Source organism: Narcine bancroftii, chromosome 2 (assembly GCF_036971445.1).
Source record: "Narcine bancroftii isolate sNarBan1 chromosome 2, sNarBan1.hap1, whole genome shotgun sequence".
NCBI classification, from domain to species: Eukaryota; Metazoa; Chordata; class Chondrichthyes; order Torpediniformes; family Narcinidae; genus Narcine; species Narcine bancroftii.
This window is the reverse complement of record NC_091470.1, coordinates 319,475,378-319,491,413: the sequence shown is the minus strand read 5'-3', so window position 1 is coordinate 319,491,413 and position 16,036 is coordinate 319,475,378. Positions and strand designations below refer to the sequence as shown.

The following is a 16,036-nucleotide window of genomic DNA, read 5'->3' as shown; positions in this document are numbered from 1 at the left end:
CCCCTCCCCCTGGGGGAAGGCGTCGGACCGTCCGCTTCAAGAAGGAACAATCTCCACCCAAATATTCACCGGTTCCCTCAACTAAAAAGACTTTGCCCTTTTCTCAAGGGAATCACCGCTACTGCACTCAGGACCCTTAGTTTGAAAGTTCAATCGCTTAAGACACAGTATGCAAACAAAATGAACATGTCTATTTTACAAATAGCACGTCAAGTAACATTTAACTTTGTTATATTTTGCTATATTTATTATATAAACTTTGTTATATATTAGCGTCTCCATTATCAAATAATAAGCATGGGAATTAGTCGATAAAAAAATTCTAAAAGTAAGGCCACATAGTATACCTATCCGTCCACATGGAAATTTGAAACTAATACAAATGATATGTGATACATTTAGATGCATGACAAGAGTTCGAGATTTGGAATTTTGGGTTAAAGGCATATCATAAAATAAGTTATGGGGCGTGGCACTGAAGGTTTACAGTGTTCTCTGCCATGCTGAGTTCCTTCTGTAATTTTTTTACTGGAGAAATTAGCGGGTCAGGACATCAGGCTTTCGACCCGAAATATCGACTGTCCCTTTACCTTCACAGATGCTGCCTGGTTCACTGAGTTCCTCCAGCGGGTTGTTTTCCAGGTACAGTATCTGCAGCCTCTTCTGTCCCCAATTTACGTGGATGGGTGAGTGCACACAGTGCAAGGAAATCAAATATCCACGCAGTTCCTTCCAACGAAAAATGCTTGTTGTTAAAAATTGTGTGGTTTAGAATAATTAGTATTGCATGCAGCTTGTGCGTTTTGATCTAGTCGTGCTTTAAAATATGTTGATTCAATTGACTGCTTGTTGAGGTGGAATCATTCATTGGGAAGATGAATCGGCCGTTATACGCTTTGCTGAGAATATTCGTACAATGTGTGAATATCTGTAATTCATCATTTCTAGACTCGTATTTCCACAGATGACATCCAACTGACCACCATTCAATCCCATGATTATACTGCCTGTAGAGTTAAAGTAGTCAGTGCCTGAAACATTAAACGATTCCCCCATCTGGTGGCAACACGAAGCAGTAATGCATAACTGAACAACTGAAAACAACGAAATGGTATTGCTAGGTGTGCTCCTTCAATTTGATTTTGCTGCGCAATTAAAATTTGACACTGTAAACAAAATACTTTTGCTGTTACGATTTTGTAATTATTTTCGATTGATTCTCGATATTTAATTACTATGACTTACAAAGTTTGAACAAAACGTGGATATATAAGAAACCAAAACTCTTGTGTAATAAAAGCAATCTTGGGAGAAAAAGAATGGTCAACGTTACAGGTCGGAGCCTTTCATCGAGACTATCCTTTTGCGATACTTTAATTTTAAATAGGACTTTGTCACATTCTTGCAAAAAAAAATAGATGTATAGATACTCCCATTGTCCGTTTAAAAGAAGACAACATTCTTTGAGCAAAAACATAATTTCCTATAATATTTGAATATTTACGTTAACATTAAATTTCCACGTGATCATTGTGCTGTCTAATATCCATTATTTAATTTAAATTATATAATTGAAAAGGTTTTAAAAAATTAGCTTCCTTTAGCTGACGAAATTAACAATATAATAGACAATGGTAGAGATAAGCAGTCCATTGAACATTATTTGCAAAGAAAATTAACTCTGATGTTAAGAATAATATAGCTATATATTAATGATAGAATAACTAAAATATTTTATAAAGTTTGTTCTTTTAAAAACAATACTGATAAATCAATTATAGAAAATTATGCATTAAAACAATTTAATTTGCAATGCACAATAGAAACAATACTGATATATAAAGATATTTTCATTATTATACCTGGTACTTTGCTCCATGAAATAACGAAACACGGAAATGTGGAGGAAAGAGCACTGTACCCGTTCGGGGCACATTTTCGGGCTCCTGGACAGGACAAATAATGGGAAACAATACTGCCACATCGCGGTTTAATAACGTGGTAAACGTCTTTATTTATTGTATGATATTTTAATTACGTCCCTGCAAAATATCCATTCAGTGTATTCACCAATTTTTTGATGCAATTATCGTTGGCCAACTTTTTGTTTTATGCGTGTTCATTGGTGTGGCGCTTTATTCACTTTCATGTCATGATGTATTGTGACAATTAAATTTCCATTGTCAAAGTTTTGTGTGGACAATGTGCCATGAGTTTTCACTATTTGTACATTTTGTTGTATTTTTGGGAAGGTGTTTTGACTAAGATCTAAAATCATTTGAAATAAAGCAATTGGAAACTAATTCCTTTGAAAGAACATGAACTTCACTTAAAACAAAAAGATACTAAAACTAACCATATAGTGGCAGAAAATAGCATTGTTAGTGTTTGCCTTCTTGACTGTCCCGTGTATATGTAATTGTCGTACTTGACTATATATAGAAGGTCATTTTATTTTCTACCATTATTTACATAGTTTCAGTATCTCTTGATTTTAGTTAAGTTGAGAGCGAAATAAGCTTTTTTTTTCTAAAGAGTCATTATGGTACTCTTTAGAAAACACAAGAGAAACCAATTATGCTCTGAAATAAAGTTTATGCACTGATTTGTTCCTCCAAAGAAAGAGGTTGTTGGACTTAGTTTGAAAGTGCAGATGGTCAAAGATATGACTTGTGAATTGGTAATATATGTTACTACAAAAAGTACAAACAAGTTGAAAAGCCTTCTTCACCAGTAGATAGATAACAATGGTTTGAAATCATGACATGGTGTTCTCAATATGGGACACATTATCTCATCTGCAATGCATTACATTGGAAAATTAAATGTATATCATCATTGTGTGCAAAAAAATTTTGATTTTAGAAGGTTGTCAAGAAAGAAAAATTAAAGGGTAGATAGGTAAATTTGAGCTTGAGGACTGAAAGGGTCTGTAACCATGCTGTATCTCTAAAATAAACTAAGATGTTCTGGCTGTGATGGCTGGATGAGAACATGCCTATGAAGAAGCAGTCATAGTGAAGGCTGGAAGTGAAAAAAAAGTGAATGAGTGTCATGGAAGGAATCTGTTCACAAGCTATTAATCTCAATAGCTTTTCTTGTAGCAGTCCAGCATGTTTGATCTGCAGCCTTTACCCGTCATTCATCCACAATCTTTGTTTTATTGGCCCTTTATTAGGACCAGTCTGCCTTAATTTATCACTCATAAAGAGCCTTTATTAAAGTGTAAGTGCATCTTTTACTTTTCAGACACTGTTGAACTTACTATTTAGTCCAACCATTTTTCCAGGTTCGCTTTGAAATCCACCCAAGCTGAGGCTTCTCCTGATTATATGAACAATATTCAATGAAAAGAAGCCTCCAATTTGAGAACTTACATCAAATGTTGTCACAAATAAAACTAAACTACTGTATCCTTCAAAAGCAGAGAGAATGTTCTTCTACTGCTGTTAGTATGAACTTAGCCTATCTTGTCACTTTCCAACCACCAATGTTAGGCTAACATGTCCATTAAAATAAAACACATTTAATTTTTATGTGGATCAAATCCACAATTCATTGCTGAAAGCCCTTGTTGTTTTTAAAATAGATTGAACAGCCATTGGTTTTCTTGTTTATCATATTTATCATATAGTCCTTGTTATTATCATTTTAGTCCTTGTTTCAGTGAATAGACTGTTCATATTTTAATTTCAAATGCAAACTTTTCAATAAAATTAACAAAATCAAAATTTGATCATTATTAGCAGAATCAATTTGACAGAATAGATCCATGATAAAATAATCAGTCATGATCTGTGGGATCATAATTATACAGCATACACCCAATTCATTCTTATTATTTGAAGCATAATACCTTTTCCTGGAACACAGCCTAATACATTTGTTGACTTTCTGTTTAACATCAGGTAATTGATTCTCTCCTTGAGAAACTAAAGACTAATAAATCTTTCAACGGTGCTTTTCATTAAAGTAATGAGAACAAATCCTTTAAATATATCGCGTTGTCAACTCTTTGTCGGTAATGAATAGAGATTACACTTATTCAGTGTGGAATCCTACATCATTTGAAAAGAAAACACCCTCCTTTGAGTGGAGGCTCATTTCATTGCCAAAATGTCTAGCTTTATTGTTCTAAGATCACTTTGCTCTCTTTTAGAGCACATTAATATTGCACATAGTTGTCAAACAAAGATACACTGCTTTATGTCAAGACTTCTGCAGTCAATTTCTCACCTAAGATATTAAACTAACCCATTACATGAAATTATTATCAATAAAGTGAAATAAGAAAGATCTTATTTATGATTTTTATTATCTCAGCATGTCCTCAAGCAATTGACAGGCCTTAACTATATTGTGAAGTGAATTAACTGAAAATAATTGTAGTATTCCAATTTTTCTTTTAAAGCACCTCATGTCTGTGAGGCCCATTGATCATCTGATCTCTTCCCACTAGATTGCTGTACAGTCACCTTGTTTACATTGTTCCCATCAAGCTGTTGAATATTTCCTATTTTTCATGATTAAAAATGCTAGAAACACTCAGCAAAAAGACCATAGATGTAGGAGAAAAAGTAGGCCATTCAACCTGTTGAGCCCACTCCACCATTCAGTCATAAACTGATCCATTCTCCCACTAAGTCCCATGCCACTGTCTCTCCATAACCATTGATACCATGGCTATTCAGATACCTATCAATCTCTGCCTTAAAAGCACCCAACAATCTGGCCTTTACAACCATCTATGGTAGCAAATTCCAGAGAGCCGTTACTCTCTGGGTAAAGACATTCTTGCGCATCTCTGTTTTAAATGGGTGCCCTTCAATCCTGAAGTTGTGTTGTCTTGTCCTGCACTCCACTATCATGTGAAACAACTTTGCCATGTCTATTCTGATCAAGCTATTCAACATTCAAAATGCTTCTATGTGGATCCCCTACACCCCCTCTTTCTTCTGAACTCCAAGGAATACAGTCCCAGACCCATAAAAAGTTCCTCATATTGATAATCCCTTTATTCCAGGAATCATTCTTGTGCATCTTCTCTGAATCCTCTCCAAGGCCAGCATATCCTTTCTTAAATAAGAATCCCAAAACTGTACCCTCTACTCCAGGTGAGGTCTCAACAGTGCCTTGTAAAGCTTCAACATCACATCTCTGCTCTTATATGCTATTCTTCTAGATATGAATGGCAACATTGCATCCACTCTCTTCACCAAAGGACTTAAGCTGGAGGTTTACCTTTAGGGCACCCTGCACAAGGACTCCCAAATCCCTTTGCACCTCTGAATTTTTGAAAATTTTCCCCATCCAAATACTAGTTTGCCCTTTTATTCTTTCTGCCAAAAAACATGACTTTACACTTCACAACATTGTACTTTACTTGCCACATCTTTGCCTATTCTCCTAACCTCTGCATTTCTGTATACTCTCCATTCCTTCATCACTACCTGCTGTCCACCTATCTTTGTACTATCTACCAATTTATCCACAAAGCCATTTATTCTTCAATCAAATCATTCACATACAAGATAAAAAGAAGTGGCCCAAATACTGACCCTTGCGGAACACTGATAACTGGAACAGGATCCCTTTATTCCCTCTCTCTGTTTCCTGAAAATCACCCAATGCTCTACCCATGCTAATATCTTAAGTCATGTGCACATAACGAGTCAATTAGGTACGATTAAAACAGTGGTTTTCAAACTTTTGCTTTCCACCCACAGAGCACCTTAAGTAATCTCTGGCATAGGGAATACTTAAAGTGGTATGTGAGTGGAAAGAAAAAAGGTTGAGAACCACTGGTCTAGTCTGCTTGTGATTTCCTCAAAAAATTGCGTTAGGTTTGTCAGGCAAGATTTTCCATCAAGGAATCTATGCTGAACTTGGCCTATCTTGTCACTTTCCAACCACCAATGTTAGGCTAACATGTCCATTAATTTTATTTCTGTTGCCTCCCTCCCTTTTTAAATAGTGGAGTGACCTTTGCAATTTTCCAGTCCTCTGGAACCATACCAGAATCTATTGATTTTTGGAGGATCATTACCGATGCCTCCACAATCTCTATAGCTACTTCTTACAGGACCTGTGAGTGCATTCCATCTGGTCTGGGAGATGTATCTACCATTAGACCTTTCAACTTCCCAACAATGTTCTCTCTAGTGATCGTGACTGCACTCACTTCTTTTCCTTGACAGCGTTGAACGTCAGGTATACTGCTAATGCCTTCCACAGTGAAGACTAATGCAAAAAGCTCATTTAGAACTTCTGCCATCTCCTTGTCTACAATTTCTCCAACATCATTTTCTATCAGTCTTATATCTACTCTCATCTCTTTTTAACTCAATATACTTAAAAAAGCTTTTTAGTATCCTTTTTAACATCATTTGCTAGCTTTCTTTCAAAGTTCATTTTCCTTCCTAATGACCTTCCTAGTTTTCTTCTGTGCTTTTATAAACTTCCCAGTCCTCTACTTTCCTAATAATTTTTGCTTCCTTGCATGGCCCTTTTGTTCACTTTTACTTTGACTTCTCATTTTTCTATTCCAATGTTTCTTATTTTATGGAATATTTCTTATCTCTCACAGAAACTTCATCTATTTCTTCTCTCCTGTCCTCCCTGCTAGTGGGCCTTTCCAATCAACTTTGGCCATTTCCTCTTTAATGCCCCTGTGCTCCCCTTTCATCCACTGGTCATGTAGCATCTTTGGAAAGAGAAACGGAGATAATATTTCAGTTCAAAGATTACTCATCAAAACCTCTTCGAGTACAGTTCCCTTTATTTTTAATTGTTCCATTATCATGCATCTCATTTTAAAAAATCTTGTCATCCTCAGATCCATGCAGTTTAATGAGCTGTTTCATGTCTCCTGTCTCTCCAAATTACTTAAATGTATTTCAGTCCCTCAAACTTCAACTCATCTTATTTAGAATTCATTTGTTAACTTCCTCCAGATATATTTCCAATCATATAACAGTACCTTTTATGAAAGCTATCAATGAAATTTCACATTCAAAGTTTATCCAATCTTTATCCTCATCAAAGTGCCTTTTGCCCATAACATGGTTGCCATACCTCCTCCCCCGATGCTATTATTCAGTTGGGTGTGCCTGTATTTACATTCATAGTTATTTGGACATTGTTGGAGAACCAGTAACAAAGGCTTCTCTTCCCATACCTATACATTGTATGCTGTCTCCCAAGGATCCATTACTGAGATGTTCTGTTTCTCTTCCACCTGCTATCTATCAACATCACTAAAGATGCCAATATCAGTTTTCAAACATGTTCGCATGACCCCAAACTTTATCTCAGCATCATGTTGATTGCATTCCTTGAAAACATTCAACTCCATCATTATTTCTTAGCATCCTTCCATTTCCATTATGTTATTTAACTCTTGTCTGACATCTAGGTATTGATGAGCAAAGATATCTTCCTATTGAATGTCATGTACACTGAAGGATTCATCTTTGGTGTCATCACAAAATTCAACCTAGTTTATTAAGTCCATCTGATTTCTAATTACGTAGAGTTAGGTTGTTTACAACATTGCAATGAACTTTATCAGACTTATCCCTGCTAATTACTAAGCCATCTATTACTATTATTGTAACATTGCTAGATGAGGACTGCCTAAACTCACCTGCATTTGAAGCTCTTATCCATGCCTTTGCTGCTTTTGATCATGACTAGTCAAATGTGATCCTAATCATCTTCACTGAGTTGAATCTTCATCAATTTGAGCTCATCCAATTCTCTGCTACCTCTGTCTGAATTGACAGCAAAACAGTCACCTATTCTTTCTTTCTTTCTTTTTCTTCTTCTTTGGCTTGGCTTCGCGGACGAAGATTTATGGAGGGGTAAATGTCCACGTCAGCTGCAGGCTCGTTTGTGGCTGACAAGTCCGATGCGGGACAGGCAGACACGGTTGCAGGGGAAAATTGGTGGGTTGGGGTTGGATGTTGGGTTTTTCCTCCTTTGTCTTTTGTCAGTGAGGTGGGATCTGCGGTCTTCTTCAAAGGAGGTTGCTGCCCGCCTATTACCTTGTGTTAATTGACCATCATTTACAGCATATGAGAATGTTCACTCATGTTGAAAATTTCTCCATGGTTGTACCCCTCCCTATATTTGCAATCTCCTTCAGCACTTGCTACTACATCTGCATTTGGTCCCTTCACCATTAATCACCTACCCCTTTCCAGACAAGCTTCATGTTCAACATGCTTTTCTGAATCAGAATTTTTTGTCATGAACATGTCATGAAATTCATTGTTTTGCAGCAGCATTTAAATTACATTTAAAAAAGTAAATTAGTGCAAAAAAAATAAGAGAAAGTGAGGTAGTATCTGTGATTCATTGTCCATTCAGAAATCTGATGGAAGAAGGGAAGAAGCTCTCCTTGTACTGCTAAGTGTTCATCTTCAGGCTCCTGTACCTCTTTCTTGATGGTAGCAGTGTCAAGAGGGCATGGCCTGGGTGTTTGAGATCCTTGAGGATAGAGGTTGTTTTCTTACAGATGTCCTTGCTGGAGTGAAAACTAATGCCCGCGATGGTGCTCGCTGAATTCACAACTTCCTATTGCCTTTTCCTGACCTGTGCATTGGCACCTCCATACCATACAGTGATGCAGCCAGTCAGAATACACCTGAAGAAATTTTCAATGGTCTTCAGTGACATTCCAATCACCTCAAATTCAAGCATAGCTTCTGGCCAGCCTTCTTCATGATTGCTTCAACATGGAGGCCCAGGACAGATCCTCAGAGATGTTAGCACTATGAATTTAAAGTTCTTGACCATCTCCATTCCTCAATGAGGAATCATTTGTTTTCTCCCGATTTTCTCCTTAAGTCCACAATCAGCTCCTTTGTTTTCCTAACATTGAGTTGTTGTCACATCACTCAACCAGCTGATCTATCTTCCTCCTGTATGCTTCTTCATTGCCGTCTGTAATTCTGCCAATGACCGTGCTGTCATCAGCAAATTTATAGATGGCATTTGAATTTGCCAAGCACACAGTCATGGGTGTAGAGTAAGTCGAGCTATGGGCTAAGCACACATCGCTGAGGTGCACCTGGGTTAATTGTCAGTGAGGAGATGTTGTTTCCAATCATATTGACAGTGGTCATCCAATGAGGAAATCAAGGATCCAGTTGTAGAGGTGGTTGGGAGTGGGGGGTGGGGTGGTGGTGGTGGTGCAGAGGCCAAGGTTTTGGAATTTGTTGACCAACACTGATGGTGTTAAAAATTGCTGTAATTGCTGTAACTGATGTACATGTCGCTGTTGTCTTTTTAAAATATCTTTGCCTTTCTGCAGTTCTTTCCTTTTTTTTTAACTTACTGAACAAATATTATCATCTTTGGTCAAATTTGCACTGATTTAACTTAAAAACATCCCTTGTGGCCTATAATTTTTGTGAGCTATAATTTCTTTCACATATAAAGCTTCAATAGGAGAATCACTTTCCAATTAACTGAGACCAATAACTCTAACAGCAACTGCCACAAATCTCAGTAACTACATTTGTATAAAACAGTGACTCTACTTCAGAAGCACCTCACAGCCTGCGAGATTATTTTTCTTTCAGCAAAATTATCATCAGTTGGCCGCATTTTATTGGTTATGTCAGGAGATTACCTCACATCACATTGGTTTTACACAGATTGTGGAACTGTTATTGTCTTTAAAAAAAAAAGATTTCACGTTGCCTGCTGCTGTTTTGTGATGTTAAAGTTAGAGCTGATCACCAGAAACTAACTAATGGCAAAAGAATGTTCTTGACATTTATCAACCTAGCTTCTGGATTAAACTGCATCTTATATTTGGAATGCTGTATACCTTCATCTCTACGACATGAGAACAACCTAACAGCTATCTAATGTATCAGTACAAATCTGGGGCACACATAAATCCGGATTCTCAATTATAATGAAAATAGTCTTTACTCACGTTACTGTTTTTGGTAAACACAATATTCTTTAAGAATATCCAACCAGACTTGAATGCAAGGATTCAAATCTGTTAGACATCTATCTTTGCTTTCTTTAGCCACTTTCAGGTGCATTCTCCACCAAGAATGTGCCTGCAGAAGCGGATTCAGACCTGTTGAATGGTCATTCAGGTGGCAGCGCTGAAAGTACTGAGTGCTCCCGGCGATTATCCCTCCTGGAGGAGGGTTACAAAGTTGCACCTCGCGTGTGCCTCCTACGCTTTCAGGTGGGCTCCCGACAGCCGTATGGGGGTATAATATGCGGCTTTACATCGGGGTATTTTGGCCATCTGAAAGTGCCTTATGATAACATTTAAATAAGGGTTGAGATTACATGGATACACAGCCATTACTGCAAGCAGCTGAGAACAGAGAATGGCGCAGCAGAAGAAGAGGCCGATCGGCCCACGGTGTCTGCACTGAACATGATGCCAAATTCAACGAAAACTCCTGCCTGCATGTGATCAGAATGCCTCCCCGCTCCCTGCACATTCACATGTACATCCAGGAGCCTCTTAAAAGTTCCTATCGTGACTGCATCCTCTGCGCCGGCCGCCAATTCCAGGCACCTCTGGGTAAAATGTTTGCCCCGCATATCTCCTTTAAACTTACCCGCCCTCCCCTTCAACGCATGTCCTCTAGCATTTGACATTTCTTTTTACCCAGAGTCAACGATCCTCTGCCTATCCTCCAGAGAAGGTTTCCTCCATATAAAACAGGGGGAGCGGGATGAAAATCGAAACAAGGAGGGGAAAAAAGGACATTGAGCAATATCAAGGTCGCAACAATATTATGTGTTTTATACGACCTGAGTAAGTGAACGATCAAACAGCAGGTCTGTTGCGATAAAGTGGTCATATCATCTCATTTCCTTAAAGTTGTGTTTCCTTAAAAATGCTTTGCCATCACATTAGATGTGATCTAATTCTATCCCTCGACGAATCAGATTGTAAGCTGTCTTATCAGACCTTCCCTCCCCCGCTCCCAACCCAGTCCGGCATTTGGATATCCAAGCTTCATGCAGTCGAAAAATCAAACTGGGAATGAAGAATGATTGAGGCACCAGCCCTCCCGGCCTTCCGCTAGGTCCCATCACACGTCCACAGATTTTCCACTGGTCATTGTTCTTCATAGACATCGGAGACTAGACCGCCCTGCGCTCTCTCATTGCCCTGTTTATTGCGGCTGCACTGACAACCCCATTGAGACCGAGACGTTGGACACAGAAGTCTGGATTTTGTTCTTTGATAGGGTTTTGGGAACGGCTCTGATACCTGAGACGGATATGAATCTGTCTCGGTTCCTACCGCCCACGAAGAAAGTCTGGCAGCCCGTCATCGCTGGCTTCTGATAGAACGGGATGAAGCACCGAACGGATGCGACAACATTTATTACAGTGCAACCCACCTCCTTGCCTTTTACTTGCACAGTATTTCCACCTGTAATATGAAAGCGGTGTTGAGTCCCCCCCTCCACTCCCCACAATCAGTCGGAAACTACTCTTGAGGTGTGAAGAATAGAGGCACCGAGTCTGCGTTAGCGCGTTTAAAAAGAAATCTGAATTTGTCGTTATTTTTACACCATGAAAGCAATGTTCTCATTGAATCTCGACTCTCTTTCAGGTTCGATGTGCGAAGGTGAACAATGTGGGGTTTTTTTTAAACACAGTATTTGTCCTGATCTGACCTTAGAAGCAATGAAGTGACCGGGGCTTCTGAAATAGCAACGGAATCTTAACACTGCGACAATAAAGCCACTGTATTATTTGTGAAAGGTCTTGGTAAACTGAAACGGTCACTTATACAGTTTCAAAAACACGTGACGCCTTTGTTCCAATATATTTTTGAAAGTGTTGAGTAAATTTAATGCCAAATATTATTTTGCTCCCGGGTGGCGCCGCTTTTTTCTAACATGTCGATGATTATCTGCACGGATGGAGGGTTTCTTTAAAATGCGCACACCCTTGGGGTTCAAAACTAAAACGGTCGCAAGAAAAGTGTACATGGCGCTGTCACATTGCCTCTCGAAAAGAATCTTGTGCAGACTTGGGGGGGCAGACGCTGGAAAAGGACGAAGAGAATGACCTTACGGGGCTGAATAGTTAGTAAAAGGAGAAATGAGCTGCCGGGCACCTGCACGTTGCCTAGAGTTGCTGCAATAACGCCTAATGTTTTAAATGTCAGCCATTGGTGCTCTTGCAGTAAACGTTTACCACCTTCTTCATTGTGTCTGTTAATAAACTAGGCAAAGCCTGTCTCCGCTTCACAAACTTGAATCTGCCCAAAGCAAAATGCTCAGTTCAAAGACCCTGATTCCATCCCAAGAACTGATCCAGCTTTCGTAATGGAAGCTACTTTACTCAGCTCCCTTTCGCAAACCATTCAATGAACAATGTATGCGCGGTTTATTTCCACAACATCACGGAAGCCTTTTCGGTTTTATGTTGTGGCAGCCTGGTATTTGGCTCCAGTTTAACTTCGTGATTTAAAAAAAAAATCAATTAAACATCAAGGAAAGGAAACGAGTGAAATCCTTGGCAGATACATGTCCGGAAAATGCAGAAACTACCTAGAGAGAATCGAAGAAATTGGACATCGATATAAATTAGGGAGTTCTTTGAAAATTAATACGCGAGGAAAGAACAATGGAGACAAGAACAATACTAAGAAGAATAACCAACAGGTCTGGATCTGTACTTATAATTTAAAAATTGTTGTCATAGATCAAATATTTTTGTATGTTTTGACTCTAAGCTCAATAATAGAACCAGAAATTTTAGATAACATTAAAGTGACTTCCCACATAATGATCTCTTCAAGCAAAAGCTGTCATCTGTGGAGTTCTGGGTGTACAGACACAAAGCTGATATTACAGGCAAATATATCTTTGCAAATATTAGACTTTGAACGTGGTTCTGGATAATGCAGCTCGATTCACCTCACGCCGAATCCGCAGGTCATGTCCTGAAAGGATGTTGTCCATGAATTTTACTGTGTACGATTACACAGGTATCTACTATCTCAGAAACAAACACCACGCACCGATATTGCATTGGTTGAAGTTTAAATGACCCACTTTTACATTGTCATCTGAAATTCACCTCGCTAAGTTCGTCAATGCTCGCCTAGTCATAACCCAGGAAACCAAGTATAGGATACGCTGGTAATGAATTATGAAACTGAAATACACAAACTAAAGCAACGGCATATATTCCTGCAATATTTTGGGGCGTACAGGTGTCTGATTAAAAATAAGGTTTGATTTCACATCCGGGGGCGATCTAGGAATCAGCATATGTGCAAACCAACAGAATGTCCAGAAGTCTAGGGGGAGTCAATTTTATTTTGGGATTCAACCGAACTAGTTTGTTCACACGGCAGCTTGGAAATCTTTCAAAGCAGATCCGTGGGCGCAATAATTCAAACGTTCCCAAGTTTACCAAAGACGCCCATGTTACAGTAATTTAAAGTTTAAAAAAAATAGGTGGTATTTACAGGATTGAGTGGACTGAACCCGACTGATAAAATTCAATCACACAACACAACCAAATTTGGACTGTGTTAAAATATCACACGTTTCCATTTTTTGCGCGATTGAATAACCATAGAACACCTCCATTCCTATCACATTTATACTCTCTCTCTCTCTCTCTCAAGAAATCACCCAACCTTTTATAGTTCCTATGATCTATGCAGAAAACTGGGTTTGCCGACCAAAACGATTTTATGCATCCAGCGATTTTTTTTTTTTCAGACACCAGATTTTTTTTAAAAAAGCAAGTTGACGATAATCCTGAGATGCATTCTCAATAAAGCAAAAACGACAACGACAACCATATAAACCACAACCATATAAAAGTTTATGGCATGGAAACAGGCCATCTTGGCCCTTCAAGTCCACGCCAGTTCACTTAAACAACTCCGCTAGATCCCCCCACCCCCCTCCCGCCTATAACCCTCTGTGGTATTGGTTGACAATGTAATGAAATGAATGTGCTAGGCATGTTTAGGCAATATGCGGCTGTTTTGAGGCCACCTGAATGGGCAGGAGACGCTCTTGAGGCGAGCTACTTAACCCTCCTCCGATAATCAGCTCAGCGGCTCCCCCAGCCACCTGAATGCAGCTGGCTGAAAGCGGATATTAAAGGGTCAGGCTGCAAACCCATCACTTCCGAGATCACCTGGTATCTGGAGAATGGATTCAAATGGACACTTCCTGAATTGGACCTAGAGTAGGTGAAATCTGAAGAAGAAATTCTTCAAATACACATTTTATAAATTGGTTCGTTTGACTTTGTGCTCTCATTGAATCCGGCGGGGGTGGGGGGAGGGGCGGAGTGGTGTCCTTCTGATGAGATCATTACCAAATATTTTGGGTTATTTTTATGCATACCTACAAAAGAGAACGCTTACTGTGGATCTACAGTTTGGTGTTGAATTATTGGGAGTGACGTCCAGGTAATGTCATCACTGGAATCACGAGACCCTGAGATTAAATCAATGCAATGGGAAAAGATGGGATCAGGCGGTCACGCAATTCCTTGAACCTTTGCTCTCATTCCATAAGTTATTGGCGCTCCAGATCCCAATCCCAGCCATTCTTGGCTGCGCATCTTACCCAACCTAAATCATTTGCGAGAGTAAACATTCATCATTTACTTAATGATTCGTCGCATTTATGGGATAGGGTTCTAGATTCCATTCATCTTTGCATGTAAGGACTTTCTCACTTTCCCTGCTAACTCGCTTTATTGTGCATCACTACCTTAAACCTACCTACCAGCGGGAAACATTTCTGCTTTGTTCCGCTGTCAGGTCCCGCCAAAATCCCCGCGCCTAAATTAAATCAGCTACCACTCTTTCCATGATCGGGGGGAAGGCAAGCCGAGCTGTGCCCTATGTTTAAGTGCTTTCTTATTTTCCGCCACGTTCTCGCAATAACCGAATATTCTGAATTTCAACGAATAGGTATAAACGTTACCCATTAGTTAATTCTGCCTTATATTCAGTTCTTTGAAAACCCCCACTAACTTCCTGCCATTTTTTTCTGTTAACAAGTGAATGATCAGTGTAGACTAGGGGAGGCCAAACCTGCTTAACGTAAGACCCACATACGATAAAGTTCAGATGTTTGAGAGCTTCAAGACATGATACATGCACATTTTATATAAATATTAAGAAATATACTATAGGGAGTCTACGGTGAATTCAATTGAATTTGACATTTCTTAACTCTCTTTAGTAGTTGTTCCTTGATTCTTGGACATAGAGTCGTGGAAACATTATGCACAAATTCACCATTGTTCTCTCATCCTTATTGATATAGAAATTAAAATAACTCATTAAACTTTACTGCCTTTAGCATATGTTTGTCTAATCACACCACTTCGTAGAGCTATTTGCTTCTTTGGCTTGGCTTCACGGACTAAGATTTATGGAGGGGTAATGTCCACGTCTGCTGCAGGCTCGTTGGTGACTGTCAAGTCCGATGCGGGACAGACAGGCACGGTTGCAAGGGAAAAATGGTTGGTTGGGGTTGGGTGTTGGCTTTTTCCTCCTTTGTTTTTTGTCAGTGAGGTGGGCTCTGCGGTCTTCTTCAAAGGAGGTTGCTGCCCGCCGAACTGTGAGGCGCCAAGATGCACATTTGCTTCATTACCTGTTTATCTCTTGTCACACTTTATTTATTATCATTGAAGCAATAGCATGCTTCATTATTAATAATACTCTTCCACGCTGGCAAATCTCATGTTTGGTCACAGAGCCCATTGTTTACACTTTAATAATTATAATAAATGAGTTGGCCTTGGTCTTTTCCCTTGATTTGGTCATTGGAGTGCCCAGGAATGCAGAATATTGTAGAAAGTAATAAACCGAGCCAAGCCCATTAGCAGCTTCGACTACTGAAATCATCAATGTGAGACGCTGCCTCAAGAAGGCAGTCAATATCATAAAGATCCCCATTACCCTGTCACAGGCTTCCCTTTCTGCTACTTTTGGGGAAAAGGTAAAGAAGTACTTTTAAGTCAAGAACAGCTTTTATTTTAACAA

General features: G+C 39.1%; 1 long non-coding RNA gene across 1 annotated transcript; it reads left to right on the top strand.

Annotated features, from left to right (window-relative positions):
• Nucleotides 1–6: 6 nt before the first annotated feature.
• LOC138755578 (uncharacterized) lies at nt 7–1,178 on the top strand. The gene is made up of 3 exons (XR_011352399.1): nt 7–167; nt 599–642; nt 949–1,178. It is a non-coding gene; the product is annotated as an uncharacterized lncRNA (long non-coding RNA).
• Nucleotides 1,179–16,036: the final 14,858 nt, after the last annotated feature.